Source organism: Pectinophora gossypiella, chromosome 8 (genome assembly GCF_024362695.1).
Source record: "Pectinophora gossypiella chromosome 8, ilPecGoss1.1, whole genome shotgun sequence".
NCBI lineage: Eukaryota > Metazoa > Arthropoda > Insecta > Lepidoptera > Gelechiidae > Pectinophora > Pectinophora gossypiella.
The window spans coordinates 7,943,827-7,968,665 of NC_065411.1; the positions used below are offsets into that span (position 1 = coordinate 7,943,827).

The 24,839-nt window shown below is 36.6% G+C and overlaps 1 long non-coding RNA gene across 1 annotated transcript; it reads right to left on the bottom strand.

Annotated features, from left to right (window-relative positions):
• Positions 1-1,595: 1,595 nt before the first annotated feature.
• On the bottom strand, positions 1,596-22,738 carry LOC126369020 (uncharacterized). Its single transcript, XR_007566646.1, has 3 exons — positions 22,185-22,738; positions 2,458-2,795; positions 1,596-1,784 (listed from the first exon to the last, which is right to left on the bottom strand). It is a non-coding gene; the product is annotated as an uncharacterized LOC126369020 (long non-coding RNA).
• Between the last annotated feature and the right edge of the window lie 2,101 nt (positions 22,739-24,839).

A 24,839-nucleotide genomic window follows, 5' to 3' on the forward strand; every position in this document is an offset into this window, starting at 1 on the left:
ATAGTTTTATCATAAACACAGCTGACTCGGACTCTTCCGACGAATCATCTTTGTGTAGTACAGACGACAGCGATTAAAATTCGAACTTTATGATAATTTATTCAAATATAAATGTTTTGAACCTCTGAAACTTTGTTTACATTCTATATCTCGTCTGGTTGCCTTTAACACGTCAGTAATCTAATCATTATTTTTATTTATTTTATTTTAAGTTATATCTGTCATTATAATTAAAATCAATTTATTCAAACAAAAACAAAACAAACACACCCTATAAATAAAACACCTCCTCCAATGCGTCACATCGAGGCAAGGTGCCCAACAGGCTGGCAGCATTACCCCTCTGAATCGCCAGGCTAATTCTCTGACAGAAATAACTACCAGCCCTAGCATCCCCCGAAGCCCCGATAAGACGCATTGAGAGATCTGTCATTATTATTTTTTTATTCTATCTGTCATTATAATAATATTATAAAACAAAGCTCCCACCACAGGAATTAGCACCAATGTCATGACTTACAAGAAGTGTTACATATTTTTTTCTTTGAGCTTCTATATTTGCAACTTTTTACCACGCACTTCGCATGTTGCCAGTTCGGCGCCTAATCGCGCACCGCGGAGAAATACTGTCACGTCGCTATATTAACAGTAACTTTGCGTCCCACTTTTTGAGCGCTGATGTTCAATCTATGTCCGAAAAAAATCAAGACTAGTGGGAGCTTTCATCGAAAAAGCTGCCTAATGGTTTTGAGATATAACAAAACAATGTATTGTGGTTTTTTATAAGTACCTACCTATGTCTATCTTTTAGGAATCACTTATCATACACATTTTAATATTTATAAAATGGCTACGTTAATACGTTAGTTACCTACCTACTTTAATGAATGTTATAATTGGCCTTTTCTTCCTTTATGTTAGGTATTGTTATCTCCAACAACTTTGCTTTACATTCATCTTTTGGGGCCTTTGGCGACTCAATCATAACCCTGACACTAGGGTTGATGAGGCTGGTATTCCACCCACGATAAGAAGATAAGATTCACGACATTATTTAATACATACTATTTTTCGTTTTAGGTTCATCAGGTACTTTTAAAGTACTGACACCGAAAAAGGTGTACAAAAATAAACGGCTTCGCGACTGCGAACTTGAAGAGCTCGTGGAGCCGCCAGCAGTAGCATACCAGTGCAACACGCCGAAGAGAAGACGGTTGTCAATTACTGAAGACACGCCAAAATGCAAAGTGTTAAAAAAGAAATTAGTATTGTATCTAACAATAACAAAATGTAATACCTTTTGAATTAAAGAAGTAGTTTAATTGAATATTTATTGTATTTTCATTCTAGTCATTAAAAAAAAATCCAACTTCATTAAATTTGTTAATTTTAATAATCAAGTAGGTATCTTAATTATAATATACTAATACTACTTTTATATAAATTGTAATGAACAATTAATTATTTATAGTTACTTTAAATGATATCTATCTATGTAATGGAAAGGGGATAGTAAAATAAAAAAGACACATTTCTATTGTTTAGTTATTTATTCAAAACCATACACAAACTCAGTTGAATCAGAAAAGCTGGATCAGTGTTTTTCCCAGGAAAACCTAGGTAACTATTTGGTACTCAACTAAAACTCATTTAAACAGGCACATTATTGCCAGATTCACATTCGGCTGTTTGCACATCCTTTCCTTTACTACTTGGGCCACATTATCTTTCCACTTATTTTATATTATCTTGACTCAACCAGGGTACTCGCTATATTATGTTACCTACAAATGAAAATATAATAGTTATTAAAAGAGCACATTAATTTTGATCGGCAATGATATTCAGAACAAAACATTTCTACCACCCATTAGGTATTATAGGCATTAGTTTATCTATGTATCACAGATAATATAATAACATAACATAAGCAAGATCTTGCATCCCATTGAGGTAGTCAAAGTAACATTCATCACAAGATGAACTAAGCACACGCACCTCACTAGCTTTCCGTTAGGCTAACGATAGGCTGTATCGCTACCTATAATGGTCAGGCCAAGTGTGCTAGATGTGAACTGTTTAAATTAAATTAATGCAAGTCCGGTACCAGGGTTTGAACCGGGTTCATCGTTTGAGATGCAAACAAGTCTACCATTATGACCTATTTTATATTAGAGTAATAGTGACTATATAATAATAGTAGGTATATTGCAATGTATGACAAAACTTGTGTGCCAAAACTCTGCTCTGTCTGCCCTGAGAAGGAGAGTAAGTGTGAGTTAATACTCTCATATACCAATGAGTAGTAATAGTAGGCTCTATTTTTTACATTTAGACACATGGATGACCTATTACGCATGTAATCCGATGAGTTTGAAATTTATCTACTTTATTGAACATTTAGATATTCGGGCTCAAAGAAATGGGTTAATGGGATAATAATTTAAGCATACATACCTGGCATAGTGCGATTCTCATTTATGCAGAACAGAAGTCAGGATTAAGTTTTCACTATAATATCTACAACTCCAAAGAAAATATTTTTCTTTGAAAAGTAGTGTGGCTTTCATGAGGTAGACTTGTATCATATTCATCACTTGGTCATGGTCAGAAAATTGTTGATATGTGGTTCAAATAGCCTTTGCATGTCATTCTTCATAATGGTTATCATCGTCTTTAGAGATCTGAAATAAATTACAGGCTTAAATTCACAACACGCTCACTGCCTAACTAGACTTATTTAACTTTTTTTCAACAAACAGTATATTATGATTTGTACCATAGATAGGTGACAGCTACACAAAAAAGTATCTACTACATACATACTTATACTCACGCCTGTAATCCCGATTAGGCTGGGCAGAGCCACGAGTAAGCAGAGACCAATTTGGAAGCACTTTATACAAAGTCCTCAGGTGCTTAACCGGTGGTCCAATGTAATGTTTCATCATGCTAGAAAAGACTTGTCTTTCATAAAGGTTCTCCTCAGTCGGGTTTACGACACGCCCGGGATGATAAGGGACGATTGCGTTCTAGGTAGGACCTTAGCTATGTTTTTAATTATCTTCCAGTTTTAGTAACTAATTAGATACTTACAGGAGTTGGAGATATATTTTTGCCAATACAAAATGAAGACGTAATCAATAAACCCCACCAAACAAAGACCTTGTATTCTTTGCCCACCAAACATCAGATATAATCGTATGTCAACTAACAACTGTCACCTTGACAATGTCACAGATCATTGTCACAGATTATAATACTAACATGTCAACGTTGAGAAAAAAAATCCGTTTGCGCCATCTATTATCTTAATTTTACTCTAACTCTAAGTAAATATATTGTGCTTGCAATAACTTGCACTCAGTTAGCTGAAATTTCACTAGATGTCGCTCGATTCGTTCGATCCCATCAATAAATGACCACTAGATGCCGCTAAAAAAGGGGCGTTTTAGCGGCATCTAGTGGTCATTTATTAGAACTAAAAATAGCCCGAAGAATTGCCCGAGTTAGAACGGCACAGTTTCGTTGTATGACGTGAGGCATCTGTACGTTAGTATTATATGATCTGTGATTCAATAACGTCTGCAGGCGGCATTGGCTCTTGATAACCGGACTAAATTGCGAAGTTGTAGTTATAGGCTTGAATCAAAGGAGGTATGCTTGTTACTTTATTTGCGCGGGTAGTAGGTACTAACGTCTTTCGCGTGTAGCTGCAAAATAGGTAAAGTAATGAATTTATTGGATTGATTACCTAGAGACCCACTTACCTACCTACCTGATGAGCCAACTCAAAAACTTCTAAAACATTATTCCAGAAATTCAACAATACATAGGAAATAATTATTATATTTATTTAACTTCTTTATTATTATTGGACTTTCATACATGAACCCAAAGTAATATATACACGTACTTAATAGCTTACTACCTTCTTCTAAAATGATCATTTGTCATAGGTACGTTTTTTGTTTAACTATAGTAAACCAAGAAAGATTTTTGTTGATTAACATAGATAAAATATTTACTTAGCAATGCATTTTGTCAAATATTATTTTTGCTTTACGTTGTTTTGCAAACTAACATGTTTAAAAAAATAATCTATTTGTAAATTAATGTTTTAGCGAACTTTTTTTTTTGTAAATATATTGTCTAATGAGTACAAAATGATACATTTATCAAATATAATTTTGACAAAATGTTGTTTTTCAAATGATAATTTATTATTTGTTTTTTGTCAAATGATCGGATACCCTTAAAATGATAAGTAGGTAATGGTAGGTAGGTAGGTACCTACCTATGTTTTAAAATACTTTCAGTTAACTTATATAATAGCTAAGAGATCTTTTGCATAAGATATTTAAATAGAGATTCACTGTAGGGACCTATGTCTACTTTTAAGTCTTAAGTAGATCTTAATTTTAGAAAAGGTTGCGCTTTTACTAGGTACCTACTACTTTTACGAAGAGAAACTTGGATGTTAAATATTTATTAGAATAACTACTTACCTAATCTAAATAAAAGATGATTCGTTAAACTGCGTGTTTAAATAAGCACACACACTTCGATACGAAAACTTAACTTTCGCTTATAGGTAGATAACTTACCTATTACCATTACATTTTTCAAGGGTCCAATCATTTTGCCTCGTCTGTCCACAATAACCTATCTACCTAGGTAGGTATTGTAGGATAGGTCATATACCTACCTACCTACCCTATGTCGAATTGTAAAATTTGACACATTTTTACCCGACTTTGGCGAAACAAAAAGGAGGTTTGATGTTGTACCTGAATACACATCTTTTCCATCCTAACTTCTAAACCACCTGTCAGAATTTAACAAATGAGGTGTTACTAGGAGCGTCTTGATTGTCCGGTGGTTATAGGCTCTAGAGTACCTACATAAACTGAGGACAAAAAAAATAATTTTCGAATGGTAGTGTGTTGGGTATCAAACGAAAGGGTTTCTTTTGCGCATGTCAAATATGTACAAATTACTACCTTTTATTTGCGGGTTCCCTTATACTCGATATTTACGTAAATTTGATACCATGGCTGCTCAGACATATTCCGGATTGGTTTTTTCTCCAAATCTTACATAAAAACATGTGTCGGAACCACGTTATCCTAATAAATACTTTATTAGTTGGTCGTTTGCCAATCTGTCCATATTATGCTTTATATCGACGGAATCGACAAAATGACTGTGACAAAATTTTATCACGTTGCGCATGTTAGCCCTGCAGGAATATTGATTCCAATTCATTTTTATGTCAAATGTAAGTCGATGATTGATTTTTGTTGTGTCTTGTAGGTGGCCTCCTATTTTAGGTAGGTTTTAAGTAGGTACCTACTATAAATAAAAGTTACCGCCATTGTACTGTTACTAAGAGTTAATAATCAAAAGTAAAGTGAAAATCGTTAACAACTTGACAAATTTTCATCGTCAGTTGAATTTTTTATAAAACGTTAAATTATCGAATTGTCGTGAAAAGACAGACTTGTCGGCTTTCCGACTATAAATCAGACCAACAATACCTAATATCAGACCAAATGTTTTAGGAAACGTTACGCAGGTAGGTGGATTAGGTACTTCACCTACCTGCTCCTGCCTTCCTTACGTTTATCTATAAGTAATATGCTTTCAAATCAGTCTATCGCTGGCTTCCGCGTTTCATTGGAATGGAATTCCGTGATCTCTGCCTAAAGAGAAAATCCAAAAAGAAATGGCGTAATCTTATGTATGCCTGGTACGTATAATGCTGTTATGTACTGTACCTATTCTGTTCTTAAAACTAACACTAATCGGACGAATTTGTACTTCCGATACTTGTGTCCGATCTGATATTGTAGCATGACTCTGTGTTGAGTCACGCACGACCCAGCGCCTGCGTACTACAACAACTCGTGACTCAACCAATGGCTCTCAAATATGTACTAAATACATTAGTTTCTTGGTATTTCGTCGTTCTTAGCACTAATACGGAGTACCTTTTGACGTCTTAATATGGCGTTTACGGATTTCAAAAATACGTGCTCAAGTAATGTTTAATGTTAGAACGAATTGCTGACTAATGTCTGGTTGCACATTTATTTGAATTAAAATTCTCTTTTGTTGTAAAATGTATTTCATCGTTGGGGAGTGATATGAGTCAGCGGCGCTCAAAAGGGTGGAGCTTAATGCTTCAATTTTTTTTATAACGTGTTGGTTTTGTCGGCTTTCTAACTGTCCACCCCCGTAGGGATAATATGCGACAGTTATGACTTCCATACTTATCATTTATTTACGGCAAAATACTATATAAAGGGATGTCACGTATGAATGCAGTGATGCATAATGAACAAGGTTAATACGGCACGAAGGTTGCAGCTGATACGCAGGTCTTCTCTGATATGTATGCCATAACATTGCCTTTAAAGGAAACAACTCGCGCCAAGTAAAAAAAAACTACTTCCTGAAGTTCCTGCCAAGGAAATGTTGTATTGCCATCTGGCTTACTTCACTTAACCTTTGCAGAGGAAGTATGATCTGATAAAAGACGTTCTATAAGTACTTAGTTCTTGGTTGTGAGTGTTACATGCAGAGTTTGCAAGTGCCAAGGCAAAAAAAATATACGTGAAGTTGTATTTTCCTTTCTTTTTTAATGACTTGGTAGTCACATTACTAGTAAGTAATTGATGTAACGGTATAGTAATACCGTTCTATAAAATACTTTAGCAGAGAAAGGGTGAGCTGAGAAGAGAAGTAGGTATAATTTTAATACCACAACAAATTACCTACTATGGTTTTTTTGACGTATCTTAATGTAGGGTTGCCTAATATTGGAACTGAGGTACCTTCCTACATACAATGTTTAACTTTGGAAAATACCTACTATAATTTTAACCTACATAACTGAATTTTGTCCAATCTCCAATTATTTGTTTTACTTTTCAACCTCGGCTTCTACATATCTTTTGCGATGCCAGTACGAACGATGATGTGTTAAAATCTGTACAAACACACGATGACGCATAGTGTCAACATTGTCTTACACATTTACCTTGCTGAGTCACGTGTCGAATGTGGTCCGTCCAGTTGTGACAAAACTAACAAGAATCGTAGCCCACGACCTTATTTGATGACGTAGATCTATCATCTCAGTTCCGATCTAACCATGATTGTATTACTCACAAGGAATCGCTTGTTTACCGGGTTCTAGTATTAGTTCCGCGATTTCATCCCTGTGGACTTGTACTCTTTTAAGTCCATTTCTGGAACACTTTCTAAGTCAAGTCTCTTTATGGAAAAAACCCCAAGGTCGTTCCTAGAAAGTACCCTAGTTGCTGTGTTTTGATTACCTAACCTCTACGTACCATAGCCATGCCATGACGTTGACGAATTTCCATTCGGATTGTTTGTCACTCACCCACGAATACGATTAACATTATACAGTATATTAGCATTTCAACGGATATATTGTTGATCATAAATATTCACGTTTTGCAAAATCTATAGACTTTCTCATTGCCTAGCTTTCATTCCAAAAAACTGCAAAACATTGATTAATTAACGAGACATGTTTTATCATACCTACTTATCTCGGTATATCTATGACGTTCTCAGACTTCATTTACATTTTACGTAAGTAAGTAAATGAGATGGGTTGTGTAACATGATAATATCCTGCGGTGAGTTGTTATGCTAGTCGTTTTATATAAACTACTCGTAAGTAAATATATGTATAGGTATCTACTACACAACTTACACACGCAGTCCCCATGGACGTGAGCAAAGCCATTAGTCTGCAGAAGCTAGATGCAGCCACACTCACTATTATTGTTTTCATCTTAAAATCTATGAACCGTTTTAAAATGAAAGGAAATTTCTATGGTCAAAAAAATAATTTTTAGGGGGCGTCTCAAGACGCAAGCGACTCGTCGGATTTATGGGGAGTTTCAGGAGGTCACTTTGGTCAATATTCTGCGTATGCGCTATGTAAATTCTCAGCCAGTTTACCTATTTCACTTTTAAATATCAATTTTCCTATACCTACATACTAAATAATGAACCGTTTATTGAGAGAAGCATCCAAACGCCTATTTAGATAGTCAATAATGTTGGAGATGAGTAGACTTTTGACGATAACAAACTACTTTGTATATCTATTCTTTAATTCTCAGAACAATGGCCATTCGCTGAATAGATTAGAAATGGCCAAGCGAGAAATTAACTTAAACATAGGTATTGAGTACTTAAAGACAGTAATATAGAAGTTTGCAATAAATATCCCATCAGCATACAATATGCCGCTGGATCCGTCAGTATCCCTATTGCAATAAATACGAGAGAATGAGTCAACGAAGGAAACACCAGCCGCGTGTGGACTGCAAATGAGCCGTTGCATTGGATTCGCTTCGGCTTGAATACTTATCGCGGACTGAGTCACTGTACCACAATATAATGAACATTAATAAGTAATCAGTTTAGTATTACAATATGAGTGTCCCAGATATACAAAGTCATTTTAATAAAAAGAAATGGAATCCTCTATTTAAATACTTACCTATTGAGTTTGGAAATCCCGTACGTTGGAAGTTATGAGGATATTTATTGAATGTATTTGTTAGTTAGTAATTATCAGGGAAGTTACGACTTCTTTTCTTACTGAGTGAGAGCCCTCAGCGCTCCCCATTTGTCCGGCCAAGTAGTTAATGCCATCTTAAATCTGCAATAAACCACGTCAAAGAAAAACTTCTTTCCCTGGTATGGTGATTAGGCATCTCGATCTTGATGGACAATATCCGTCCCGTGAACGATTTTAATATTTCTCGTGTCAATTGGAGTGATACTTGCCTAATCTGCTGCTTTATGCTTAACTTTGCTCAATATCAAAGAGTTTATCGCTTTGTTATTTCGCATTGTGGTGGGTGCTATGAGTAAGAAGTTTGAAACTCTCAAGAAAACAAGGCGAGACCGCGCCCTGCCTGGAAGGATCGACTGCGCAATATGGCAGGTAGCAACCACATTCAGGGTACCTAATCGAAAGTAGGGTTCGTTAGCACGACACATGCATTGTACGAGGAAGGAAATGAAGTTATAGGTCTGTTGATATGTATTTTGAAAAACAATAGGTACGGCAGTGTCCTCAAATATCAGTGTCTAACATTTTTCCCCGTAGGTAATTCTCTGTAACCTACATGAAATGCACAAAAGGAAAATTCTTATTTATAATTTACTATTTGGGTCAAAAAGGGTAAAAATAACCCGAACAATATGCACAGGACGATTGCAGCATGGCCCCAGGTAGCACACTGGCTGATTAAATGTCGAACCTGCCTCTTATTTAAGTGTAAAAGTGTTATATAAGATGTTTAATGGTTTTTTAGCTTCCATAGGCTGTTATGAAACTTTGAAATAAGTTAGTTAATCAATGGTTGGTAAAAGGTACATCTAAAATACGTAATTAAGCTGTGGACTGCATACGAGTTCATAGTTAGTGTTTTATAACGTTTTTTGCTGTTGAATGGCTGAAAAATATTCTTTTATAACGGCAGCTGGTTAATGGTACGGCCCAGTGGTTTTCTAACGCTTAAAGCTGGTGAAGGCATCTTTTATCAAGCTTTTACACTACTTGTGGTCTATTTTGAAACCAATAAACAGACTTCTGGTTAAAGCTGTAAAATAAATACTTTAAACAGCCTGCAGCTGCTTAAAATACGTTAAAGTATAATTTAATTACTCCTGAAGCTGTAAAAGTGTATCGAGTCGTATATTTTAACAGCTTGGATTGCAAAGCTGTTTTGTGTAATTTTACAAGTGGCTTATAATTCTTGTAGAAACGTAGTGTCATTTATGCGTACTTTTATAAAGATTATCACATTCCGGCAAACCCTTATGGAACTTGTTGCTCTTGATGACTCAGGTTTGGGCTGTGATCCGCCATTCAGGACAAAGGATTTTATATTTATATATAGATAGATAATACCGGTTTAACGGTTTTTATTATTTGCCAAAGGAGTCCTAATATGCTGCATAAAGTAGTTGCTGAAATACGATATACCTCATTAGTCATTAGAACTGCGTACCCCAAAACCTTGTAAAAACTAAAAGTGTAATTGAAAGTATCTTATGCAGAACATAAGCAGCCTGTGGCTGATTATTGGTATTCTTTTCAGAAAATAGAATCACAAGATATTTTTTCAACGACTTAAGCTGAAACCTTATGGACGCCATAAGTAACCTCAATAATACAGTTTGTATAAAATTTTAAATCCTAAATTCTTCAAACTACACTTTATTTCACATAATAACTATGTTTCAACTTAAAGTACGTTCATAAAAGGGTATTATATATGATTACAAGTAAAATTTTACCAAAAGCTTTTTCACTCGAAACTTATCTACACATTTCTTTCAATATAATTAAATAATTCTAAGGGCGCATCAATTATTAGTTATAAATTAGTATATACTACACGATAAAGTTGCACTCGCAATCTGAACTTATTATAATAATCACTGGTTCAAGTTACCGTAACTCGAAGCAGTAATATTTTAATTAAAAATGGATGCCCTGTCGCTGTTGAATAGAAACTTATTCTTCTGTCGTTAAAAATATTAAATATTTTTATATGGAAAGCTGAAAAAAACGTTTCAATTGGATACCGGGTAGTACGTCAAAAGCTGCGCAAGCGCTGGATATGGTAATCTTAAACATAATGAAACGTTTCGAAAGTGTTTATCGCAGCTTTAATTAAGCCTTTATTAACGTAAACCACAGCCTATTTTCAGCCATTATAATACCAAAGGCTGGTTAATTTGGGGCCCTTTTTGGCTGAAAAAGCGCTTTTTCAGCTTTAATACAGCCAATTTAAATACCGTCATACAGCATTGATATTCTTAACCAGCACTTGTTCAGCGCTTATGCAGCAATTTTGTGCTACCTGGGGGAACAGTCCAAGTTTTCCTTTTATACATGATGGAACTAACATAACCTAACCTTTATACAGAGTGTAAGTGACGAAAACTTTGAGGGATGATTCAGACCATGATTCTGAGTTGATATCAAGTGGAATTTTCCGTCGCAAAAGTATGGATAGGAAAATAATTAAAAAAAAAAACAAAAAAATCATGAATTTTTTGACAGGAAATTCCACTTGATATCAACTCAGAATCATGGTCTGAATCATCCCCCTCAATATTCGTTACGGTGTCACTAACACTCATACCTACTTGTATGGCTACCGTATGTACTTGTAAGGGGTGTAAGTGACATCGTAACGAATACTGAGAGGGATGATTCAGCTGATTATTCTGAGTTAATATCAAGTGGAATTTTCCATCGCAAAAATATAGAATTGAAAATAATTTTAAAAAACTAAAAAAAATACATGATTTTTGCGACGGAAAAATCCACTTGATATCGACTCAGAATCATGGTCTGACTCATCCCTCAAAGTTTTCGTTACGATGTCACTAACACCCTGTATAATGTTCTTGTGCAATAAAGTATTATTGATTGATTGATGACCTAGATACATAGGTACTTACGGCAAAATTATAAATTTTTGAGACATCAGCATAATCAACATACATAACATAACATAAATAGCCTATATACGTCCCACTGCTGGGCACAGGCCTCCGCTCAATCAACCGGAGAGGGTATGGAGCATACTCCACCACGCTGCTGCTCCACTGCGGGTTGGTGGAGGTGTTTTTACGGCTAATAGCCGGGACCAACGGCTTAACGTGCCCTCCGAAGCACGGAATCAACTTACTTTTTAGGACAATCAGGTGATTCAAGCCTGAAAAGTCCTTACCAAACAAAGGACAGTCTCACAAAGTGATTTCGACAATGTCCCCATCGGGAATCGAACCCGGACCTCCAGATCGTGAGCCCAACGCTCTTACCACTAGACCACGGAGGCTGTTGGTGATAATCAACATAGGGTAGGTTATTTTGGAAACCCTAACTTTTACCAAAGTTTCTCCAGTTCGGCGTCACTTACCTACTGTTGCTTTGCCTCGGATGACCTTAAATATTTGGCTGGGTATAAAGATTCTCCGCAGGTACTTTAATAGTGTAAATATGATGATGTTAAGTATCCTAATTTGATTCGCTATATTGAATTACATCATTCCAGCTACAACAATCGAGTGACATTTCATGCGATTAATTCATGTGTGTTGGGAGTTAAAATGGCCACATCGAAGCAATTCATCTAAGAAAGTAATATTGCTATTTGACATTTGTTTGCATTGCGCACTTACTTTTTATATGCGCAAATGTCAAATTGCAATATTGCTTTCTTAGATTTATTGTTTCGATGTGGCCATTTTAACCCCCATCAGACACCTAATAACCACTTGCCAATAATATCCAGCCAACCGCCACCATATACATTTGTATTTGCGTTTGTAAAACATTTTTTAACAAAGGGCGCGGTACATTGCCAGTTTTATGAAAGGCAAATTAAATTTGTCAAACGTTGAGCGGAAATCTGATAAAAAAATCTGAAGAGGGACTAGGATAATGGCGGGACGACAATGGAGTTACGCAGGTTTTAGGGTTGTTATCAACCTGCTTGGAATTACTGTTTCCAACAATCACAAAGGTTGTGATTTCCGACGTTTTAGTACAAAGGTTTACAGTTTAGGGGAAGTATTTTAATGCGTAGTAACATCGGTATTTCTGTAACAACTACAGGAAGATAAGTTAGTCTGATAAGAAAGTAGGTAAGCCATTAGGGTTTTGGTAATATTCAAAGTAGATAGATTTTGAACTATGGTAGTTATCAAAGGATAATAATGCGCTCTACATCCCAAAATTTAATCTAATAAGCGTGTAAAACCAGCTCAGATCCCTCGGAGTTAAACCTGCAAAAACTAATAAGAACCAAATAAAACAAAATATTTTAATTAGATCCACCCTGCGAAACTAAATAAAGCAATGAAATCGGACCTTACCATCGTCTCTTACGGCATATTTTTGCGTCACACACTTTTGATGCACTTGTGGATTTCTACAAAGTTATTATTCAGTCCTGAACTTGTAAAAGTGACCTTAATGTTGGGGAATAAGGATGGAAGGTATGGTATGTGTGCATTTGCAGTAATGTCTAGTCGGGCAGACGCATTGAGGGGGGTATAAGAGGTGCGGGGCGGGTAGTATCGATCCCGGCGCGCCCTTGACCGTCACACTCGTGTAGGTAGGGGGCCCTCCGTGTAGGGTTGCCATGACAAAATAAATGAAAGACGGCGTGGATCAAGAATCCCGAACATTCCACCCACGCTGGGCCCGTGACCTTTCAGGCATCGGAAATATTTCACAGGTACAATCGTGAAAACATCGTGAGGAACCCCACATACCCGAGAAAATGTGTTTTCGGAGGTGACCTAAACTGTAATTGGGCTAGTTTTCCCTTCGGGAAGCAGTTGCTTCTGTCAAAACAGTACCTGTTAGATCTTCAGGTTAGGTTAATGAGTCCAGTGACAAACGGGATAAGGCTGCCTGTCCATCTAAGTGGAGCGAGCTTGCGGAGTGGTGAAAGGGATAAATATTAACCAATAGGATTAACCAATCTCTGTCCACTGCAGCTGAGCGGAGCTTTTATGCAATCCTATTGGTTAATATTTATCTATATTTATCCGTTTCACCGATCCGCAAGCTCGCTCCGCTTCAATGGACAGGCAGCCTAACGCTAGGGGATGATGGTCAGAAGTTGTCGTTACATCGATTCATTGTCTCGTTATCGAAAACTTTATGATATTAATATATGATTGACGATTTTAATATTTAATACTTATCCAGACTTAAAACTTTTTTATAAATTCTGATGACCTAGGTCCTAAGAAAGTTTTACAATTGTCCGAGAAAGAGAGGACGGATGGCAAACCTTCTTGTGCGGCCCTCTGTCCCTCCTGGCCTTGTGTACGAGGGGACCGTTAATATAGTTATAGGTGTAGAGATGAGGCATGACTCAGCGACTCCGGTAACTGAGGGCAATAGTTGCAGGGATAGACACAGCTAAATAGCGCACATAAATCTCTATGGGGGAACAAAACTATAAAAGACAACATGCAGTCACACTTACTACACGCCTGAATACTTTTTTTTTTTGTTTTGGTTTTCCCCGAAGGGTAAGGCAAAGGGAACTATGCCCATACAGCCATGTCTTACGTATTTTTTTTTCTTGATGATTAATGAAATGATGAAAGGTGATGTATGATGATGATGAAACCTAAGCCCCCACCCTCGGAGTAGACTCCTACTCCGAACCCCAAACGAATTAACTCAAAAGTCCGCATAAACTTTTGAGTTATGAAGCGGCTTCCCGGCACGAAGCGAAAATAGGCAGATACACTTTGTTCATTGAATACTCCAATATAATAACACTCGCGAATGTCTTCTGACTAACTTAATGCGATCATTAACCACAAAACACCACTTCGTATTAATTATTTAGATTACTCAACGAAGAAAGCAACTGTCCCGTTCCCGTTTCCCGCCGAAAAGCCCACGCCTGAATACGTTCTATGTTTACATCTACGTATATTTATATGGCCTCTGCAGTTCAGTGGTTGAGCGTTGGGCTCACAATCGGGATGTCCCCGTCGGTGTTCCCGGTCGGGATGTAATATCACAAAAAATACTTTGTGATCCCTACGTAGTTTGGTTAGGGCATTGCAGGCCGATCACCCGATAATCCGAAAGTAAGATGATCCGTGCTTCAGACGGCACGTCTAACAGAGGGCCCCGGCTACTATACAACCTACTTAAGTAATATCATGGGTTCTCATCGCGAACATTAGGAAACATTGTTCAAAAAAATTTCAATAGATGACGCTAATAGTACCGATTTGTAATTAAAGTTTCTTTAAAAGCCAATAATCGATAAATAGGCACTAAAATTATGTTTTATAATTTAAAAGTTATACTCCAACCAAAAGTTAATCAAAGATATTGGCATTTAATGGAGATTTTTATATTTTTAAATTTAGTGGTTACTCTAGCGGATTTACGTCGGAACTACGTCGAGTATGGAGCTTGTTGAGGGGTTGAACGTTCTCGTTTTTATTAACGCCATCTATAATTATGTGTAAGAAGCTCGCTTAAAGTTGCGCCATCTATCGTTAATTATTGCAACATCGATCTAGCTTTGCCACAGATAATAAAATATTACGTTTTTAAAAGTTTGTGTTTATTTGCAAAATACATTTTATTGAATTAATTAAATGTTTAGTTGTAATTCTCATAAATTATGGGAGATACAATATCAAATTTAAAAAAAAAATATAACCACCTATAAATATCATTTAAAACTAAATTTGAGAACAAAAAAAACGCAACTTTCAAATAACGTAGGTAGGTTAGTAACCTACCTATGTTTGAAAATGTTTGTTTTCGTTTGAATTACGAGTCGAACGCGCCTTCTACGTTTTGTGTATTGTGGTTTACAAACTGACCCTGGACTGAAATCGGACTTTGATTTGGCTTCATGAAACCTGCTTTCACGTAGCGGCACAGGAACAGTGGTTATAAAAAATGTCTGCACACAATTGTTCTTATTATAATTGTACAAATTCTTCGGAACAGAAGTCAATGTTCCGTTTTCCGTGGGATGACGTCAACCGCCTAAAAGTATGGCTTGAGAATTGCGGTAAGTAGTTAAATGTTTACTTTTATTTATTTTTAATATTAAACTGCAAAAAGTTATCAAACAAACAATTTGAAAGAATCAATGACAATCAAAACTGGAATAAAATAAAAAGAAATACCTAATTAACATGGTGGGAAAGTTATTGCCACTCCCCCTACTTGCTAGACTATTATTTTGGTACCTAATCGGTTTATCATTTGTCACCATTTATCATTTAGTTTACCATAATTAATGTAATACTTAAACTCAAGCTGAGATCAACAGTTTAGAGTAGTAGAACAGTTTTTTCTGTCTGAAGAACATAATATAATTAGGTATTGTGCTCAATGTCAATTTGGAATTATTAAATTAACTTTTGTACAATTGGGTAATTTAGCATGGCATATAGATACTATCAAACTTGAAAATCATAATTAGTGATTTTTAACATATTCTTACTGGGAACTTAGGGCCTCCAGATTCTGAACCAATTGCTATAACTACTAAAGCACTGGAATAGTCAAAAACTTGTAAAGTACCTACTATATACCAATACTGTATGCGATGGATTTATATTTCCAAGTGAACTGTGGAATAAAAGGGACAAAAGTTAAAAAAAGTCAATCAAGTACATAATTATTGCTGAATTTTGGACTGTTTTATTGAACATTTTATAGACCAGGGCGGTTAAAATAGCCACATCGAAGCAATTCATCTAAGAAAGCAATATTGCAGTTTCACATTTGTGCATTTAAAAAGTAAGTGTGCGATGCAAACAAATGTCAAATAGCAATATTGATTTCTTAGATGAATTGCTTTGATGTAGCCATTTTGGCCCCCCAGATATCTACTTACACATTTACTTTTAATTTAAGATGAAAATAAATAAAAATAAAACATTAATTTATTTCTTCTTATACAGTCTTAATAGATACCTAAGATAAACTACTATCTACCAAACCTACAGTTTTGTACCAATTTCACACATCCGGACTGTGTACAGAAGCCAGGAACCCAAATGAGGTATACCTAGTATCTTGGTCTCGCTCACACCTGACCACCTTTCAGCAGGTAACAATCTATACATACATTATGTATAGGTAGGTACCTACAAGAACTTAATAAGACATGTCAAAAGTTGCTGTATTAGTAGATTCTGCCTCTGTGTATTATTGATTAGAACATTAGGCTTATGATCTGGAGGTCCGGGTACTGTTTCTGATATTATCAAAATTACTTTGTGAGATTATTCATCACAAATCAAATATTTTTAATGATCGCATTTATGCAACATACCTACTACAGTACACATGGGAGGCCTGTTTAAGCAATTTCTTCCAGGGAACCACTACCATGATCCAACCATTAATCTTTGTTTAGTTATGACATTGCGGACTAAGTCACTTAATTGTCCGAAAAAGTAAGAGTAAGCTTTGCTTCAGAAATTATATAGTTGGTCCGGGCTACCACCAAAACGATTACCTCCTGTTATTTGAGGGTAGAGACGATCCAGCAGTGGAACATCTATAGGCTATTTATGTTTTATTGAAAATTATATTCTTTTCTTGTAGGTAATATGAACATTGCCCACTTGCCTGCAGAAAATTTGCGGTCAAGGTATTTATGCATTGACCATTTCAATATCAAGTATGTACGAAATGAGACTGGTCATAGAAAAAGACTCCAGAGAAGTGCAGTTCTGGAACCATATCAGACTCAAGACGTTCAAAATCGCTCAAGCACTTCCTCACCAGGTAAGCACAATTAATTTGTCAAGTTATTACCTACAATTGGGTAGGTAGGTACTTACCTACCACCGAATTAATACAAATACAATCAAATTTTTATTGTAGGTTAGGTACCTACCTATTGCTTGAATATCTACATAATATTGGGTTTTAGTATAGTGATAGTGAGTTATTACCTACATGAATGATACCTACCGACCTTGAGTTTTTTTGAAATGTTAGGTACCTAGCTAATTACAACTTACCTACTACTTAGATGTAGACAAGTTAATGTAGGTACCTACCTACCTAGTTAAATGTTTAAAGTAGGGGATAGGTTGTTTGTATGAAGTGTCCGGGCTGTGATGATAGATAGGTTCGATAGGTGCCTATAGACGTCTCGATTCCGAACCATTTTCAGTAACTAAACTATAAGAAAGCCGTATTAACATAAATTGTAGGGTTTAAAATAATTAAAGACGTAAAATATTACTTTATTGTACCTATACCAAGATACCTACCTACTATCTATAATACCTACTTAATACCTTAATGACAAATTGACAGCCTCCGTGGTCTAGTGGTTAGAGCGATAGGCTCAAGATCTGGAGGTCCGGGTTCGATTCCCGAAGGGGACATTGTCGAAATCACTTTGTGAGACTGTCCTTTGTTTGGTAAGGACTTTTAGGCTTGAATCACCTGATTGTCCGAAAAAGTAAGATGATTCCGTGCTTCGGAAGGCACGTTAAGCCGTTGGTCCCGGCTATTAGCCGTAAAAACACCTCCACCAACCCGCAGTGGAGCAGCGTGGTGGAATATGCTCCATACCCCCTCCGGTTGATTGGGGGGAGGCCTGTGCCCAGCAGTGGGACATATATAGGCAGTTTATAATACCTTAATAGTTAAGTATCTACCTAGGTAAGTTAGGTAGCTATAGGTAGAAAAGTAGCTTTTCGCTTTCAACTTTACGCAGACGGCGATTGTCGTAGATGGGTAGGTAATGTAACCTACCATAACGTGACCAGTTGTTTAAGCCTGAAGGGGTAACAAACATACAGGCAGATTTACCTACATACCTAGGTACCTACTACGCATCGCATCGCATCGTACGTACGTATCTATCATTTGCGTTTGCGCGACTCAGCCAGTAGGTAGGTACCTGCCTACCTACTTACCTACAATCGTAATAACACGTGACCTCGCGCAACGCAACAAGCTAGAATGGATCTTATCTTTATAATGACATAAAGTCTATAGTTGCTCGACACACGGAATTGAGACGTAGTTGTTTACAATCTTGTACAAAACAGTGCACCGCGCTTACAGGGCTTATAGGTATATATTATAGCGGTTATTAAACTACCCAAACGCGATGCGTCGAGATCGCGGGCTCGGGCATCAGGATCGGGCAGTGTTATAATAAACAGTTCATTGGTGGGCGACCCACGATTTCGTCATACATTTTATAGGTAGGTAGGTTACATTGGTACACACGATGACCTGACGCATCGTGTGTGGCAGATGAATCGAGTTAATGTAGGTAATAAAGCCTTATCATTCCACTTACTTAAGTGGGTAGGTACCTACTATGTTTGTGGCTCTTTAACGCAAAACCTATACCGCAGCGTAGCCAGACGAGATAAAAACGTAAACAAACGGACCATTACTGAGTTACATTGCGATAACCACCAGGGATTATCATCTCTGTCTGTGTGTGTGTGTGTGTTATCATTCGTACGCGCAGTTATGGCGTCAGTTGATCAACGACAGCTGTCGTTGTGTTTCGTGGTAGGTACAGGAAAGCAGTCGGTACCGCAGCTGTCAACATTTGGACCGCCATTTTATGAACATGTTCATTTCTGTTTGGATTGCGTTCGAAGTGATACATATTTTTTCGTCCCCGTATTTACCTACTTAGATTTTTGTTCTTATTATTCCGTTTCTGTTACTTTTATTTTTGATTTTTGCTGGTATTATGAGTAGTTGTTGATTTAAACACAGTATTGACAACATGATTGATAATACGATAGATAGTTTTATCATAAACACAGCTGACTCGGACTCTTCCGACGAATCATCTTTGTGTAGTACAGACGACAGCGATTAAAATTCGAACTTTATGATAATTTATTCAAATATAAATGTTTTGAACCTCTGAAACTTTGTTTACATTCTATATCTCGTCTGGTTGCCTTTAACACGTCAGTAATCTAATCATTATTTTTATTTATTTTATTTTAAGTTATATCTGTCATTATAATTAAAATCAATTTATTCAAACAAAAACAAAACAAACACACCCTATAAATAAAACACCTCCTCCAATGCGTCACATCGAGGCAAGGTGCCCAACAGGCTGGCAGCATTACCCCTCTGAATCGCCAGGCTAATTCTCTGACAGAAATAACTACCAGCCCTAGCATCCCCCGAAGCCCCGATAAGACGCATTGAGAGATCTGTCATTATTATTTTTTTATTCTATCTGTCATTATAATAATATTATAAAACAAAGCTCCCACCACAGGAATTAGCACCAATGTCATGACTTACAAGAAGTGTTACATATTTTTTTCTTTGAGCTTCTATATTTGCAACTTTTTACCACGCACTTCGCATGTTGCCAGTTCGGCGCCTAATCGCGCACCGCGGAGAAATACTGTCACGTCGCTATATTAACAGTAACTTTGCGTCCCACTTTTTGAGCGCTGATGTTCAATCTATGTCCGAAAAAAATCAAGACTAGTGGGAGCTTTCATCGAAAAAGCTGCCTAATGGTTTTGAGATATAACAAAACAATGTATTGTGGTTTTTTATAAGTACCTACCTATGTCTATCTTTTAGGAATCACTTATCATACACATTTTAATATTTATAAAATGGCTACGTTAATACGTTAGTTACCTACCTACTTTAATGAATGTTATAATTGGCCTTTTCTTCCTTTATGTTAGGTATTGTTATCTCCAACAACTTTGCTTTACATTCATCTTTTGGGGCCTTTGGCGACTCAATCATAACCCTGACACTAGGGTTGATGAGGCTGGTATTCCACCCACGATAAGAAGATAAGATTCACGACATTATTTAATACATACTATTTTTCGTTTTAGGTTCATCAGGTACTTTTAAAGTACTGACACCGAAAAAGGTGTACAAAAATAAACGGCTTCGCGACTGCGAACTTGAAGAGCTCGTGGAGCCGCCAGCAGTAGCATACCAGTGCAACACGCCGAAGAGAAGACGGTTGTCAATTACTGAAGACACGCCAAAATGCAAAGTGTTAAAAAAGAAATTAGTATTGTATCTAACAATAACAAAATGTAATACCTTTTGAATTAAAGAAGTAGTTTAATTGAATATTTATTGTATTTTCATTCTAGTCATTAAAAAAAAATCCAACTTCATTAAATTTGTTAATTTTAATAATCAAGTAGGTATCTTAATTATAATATACTAATACTACTTTTATATAAATTGTAATGAACAATTAATTATTTATAGTTACTTTAAATGATATCTATCTATGTAATGGAAAGGGGATAGTAAAATAAAAAAGACACATTTCTATTGTTTAGTTATTTATTCAAAACCATACACAAACTCAGTTGAATCAGAAAAGCTGGATCAGTGTTTTTCCCAGGAAAACCTAGGTAACTATTTGGTACTCAACTAAAACTCATTTAAACAGGCACATTATTGCCAGATTCACATTCGGCTGTTTGCACATCCTTTCCTTTACTACTTGGGCCACATTATCTTTCCACTTATTTTATATTATCTTGACTCAACCAGGGTACTCGCTATATTATGTTACCTACAAATGAAAATATAATAGTTATTAAAAGAGCACATTAATTTTGATCGGCAATGATATTCAGAACAAAACATTTCTACCACCCATTAGGTATTATAGGCATTAGTTTATCTATGTATCACAGATAATATAATAACATAACATAAGCAAGATCTTGCATCCCATTGAGGTAGTCAAAGTAACATTCATCACAAGATGAACTAAGCACACGCACCTCACTAGCTTTCCGTTAGGCTAACGATAGGCTGTATCGCTACCTATAATGGTCAGGCCAAGTGTGCTAGATGTGAACTGTTTAAATTAAATTAATGCAAGTCCGGTACCAGGGTTTGAACCGGGTTCATCGTTTGAGATGCAAACAAGTCTACCATTATGACCTATTTTATATTAGAGTAATAGTGACTATATAATAATAGTAGGTATATTGCAATGTATGACAAAACTTGTGTGCCAAAACTCTGCTCTGTCTGCCCTGAGAAGGAGAGTAAGTGTGAGTTAATACTCTCATATACCAATGAGTAGTAATAGTAGGCTCTATTTTTTACATTTAGACACATGGATGACCTATTACGCATGTAATCCGATGAGTTTGAAATTTATCTACTTTATTGAACATTTAGATATTCGGGCTCAAAGAAATGGGTTAATGGGATAATAATTTAAGCATACATACCTGGCATAGTGCGATTCTCATTTATGCAGAACAGAAGTCAGGATTAAGTTTTCACTATAATATCTACAACTCCAAAGAAAATATTTTTCTTTGAAAAGTAGTGTGGCTTTCATGAGGTAGACTTGTATCATATTCATCACTTGGTCATGGTCAGAAAATTGTTGATATGTGGTTCAAATAGCCTTTGCATGTCATTCTTCATAATGGTTATCATCGTCTTTAGAGATCTGAAATAAATTACAGGCTTAAATTCACAACACGCTCACTGCCTAACTAGACTTATTTAACTTTTTTTCAACAAACAGTATATTATGATTTGTACCATAGATAGGTGACAGCTACACAAAAAAGTATCTACTACATACATACTTATACTCACGCCTGTAATCCCGATTAGGCTGGGCAGAGCCACGAGTAAGCAGAGACCAATTTGGAAGCACTTTATACAAAGTCCTCAGGTGCTTAACCGGTGGTCCAATGTAATGTTTCATCATGCTAGAAAAGACTTGTCTTTCATAAAGGTTCTCCTCAGTCGGGTTTACGACACGCCCGGGATGATAAGGGACGATTGCGTTCTAGGTAGGACCTTAGCTATGTTTTTAATTATCTTCCAGTTTTAGTAACTAATTAGATACTTACAGGAGTTGGAGATATATTTTTGCCAATACAAAATGAAGACGTAATCAATAAACCCCACCAAACAAAGACCTTGTATTCTTTGCCCACCAAACATCAGATATAATCGTATGTCAACTAACAACTGTCACCTTGACAATGTCACAGATCATTGTCACAGATTATAATACTAACATGTCAACGTTGAGAAAAAAAATCCGTTTGCGCCATCTATTATCTTAATTTTACTCTAACTCTAAGTAAATATATTGTGCTTGCAATAACTTGCACTCAGTTAGCTGAAATTTCACTAGATGTCGCTCGATTCGTTCGATCCCATCAATAAATGACCACTAGATGCCGCTAAAAAAGGGGCGTTTTAGCGGCATCTAGTGGTCATTTATTAGAACTAAAAATAGCCCGAAGAATTGCCCGAGTTAGAACGGCACAGTTTCGTTGTATGACGTGAGGCATCTGTACGTTAGTATTATATGATCTGTGGTAATATGTAGACGTTACATGAGCTATGTCAGGGGCCTTTGGCGGCTCAGTACCCTGTCACCTGACAGACGAGAATAGAAGATCCATTTATACCTAACTGAAATCTGAAGTTCTTTCGTAGTAGTAAGGTATCTACACTCTAAAAAGAAGCTCAAATGTAATTAATTGTACAGTGCTCAGACTGTTCGCTTTATGATAGGATTATAAAGCACCAATCGCTTTTATTAAACGTGGGTACGTAAACCTAGTATTCTAGTGAGCGAACATCATAAATAAAATTAAATATTGCATACTTCTTACGCGTTAGGGCAATGACCTGTCAGCTGATCGATAAACATCTCGTCTCTCTCTGACATTACGAGTAGTTGCTACGCAGAACGCGTCGATTTTATAAATCATTAAAGTACCTACTTTTATGTAGTTAGACACATTTCTTGTTGGACAATATGAGTGCAATAGACTCCCGCCCTAATCCCCGTTAAGTGTGCCAGTTCCCTACCAATTTCGTGATGACGAATTGTAGGTGTCAAGGTATCAACCTACTCGTACATGATAGGTATGTAGGTACCTATTTTGTCAGACATACGAATTAATGCGATCTCATTATCTCATAGTCCATTTTAATAGTCGCAAACTAACGGTACGCAAACACAGAGCATCACGGGCCTGCTCTTTTGTCGCAAATTATCACTGTTGCTGCAATAAGTCTTTATGTTTAATTTATACGGATAAATCAATAATTAGGTACTTACTTTCCATTTAACGTATGTTGCCAAGAAGGCAAATAAAGCTCAAAAATAAATTTGCGATTTGGGAGACTTCTAGGTAGCCTAGAAACCTCATAGTCCATTTCAGACCACAGTTATCTATATTGGGGTGGTGGTAGAGTCACAAATCATGAAACAGTCGGCTGTCGCGGCAGCTTACAGCCCAACTGTTATTGGAGCCCTTCGGCTTAGATGGCTCTGGCTTTTCTGACGTCTTGGAGTACCTTCCTCTGCCCATATACCTACCTACATACTATTTAGTCCGTAATCCTTATCCCTACGTAATATACCTCCATCTGTCGACTTTAACGACATACGAGAGATGATAAGCAACTGAACTCCTGTACTATAATAACTTAGTCATTGACCTTTACGCGACAGGTTATTGACCCGTCAGTTGATTGCCACTCTAGTACTAATGGCCGCCGTAATTACAACACTCGATAAATATATAAAATCAGAATCTAAACCTAGCACAACTGGTTAATCTACTCGTACCTATATTTATCTATGTAATAATTGAGTGTGCTGTTCTTATTTCCCCAAAGCCCTTGGTAGTTGCGGCTTCCGAATACATTCCGCTTAGGGACGGTACTGAAAAGTATCGGCGTCTGAAGGACGTAATATACGATCCCGACGACCCAATTTCTCTAGCTATAGAGGCAGCCAATCAGCTCCGAACACCAAACACTTCAGGACCCCGATACCGACCCCGCCGGCGTGGTCGACGATTTCCCTCAATCAGCGCTAATCGCTATCGACCCACTAGGGTCGAATAATTCTTTCAAATATTTTTCCTCCCAGAAGACGCCCTGAGCCGAGGTTCGTGCCCAACTGGACACCCTCAGACCTGTTGTCTTAAACGTTGTACCGGATGAGAGCCTTCAGCGCTCCCAATTTGTCCGGCCAAATAGTTAATGCTATCTGCGGCAAATCTCCAATAAGTCACTTAAAAAAAAATGTTGTTATTTTTGTATATTTTTCAAGCTTAGGTATACATTATTATGTGATGCTGATATGGAAGAACATACAAAGATGATACACACTTCACGCCTGTTAATAATATTGGGATAGTGAGTGGACACATCAGAAAACAACATGAAACCTTGCTTAGTA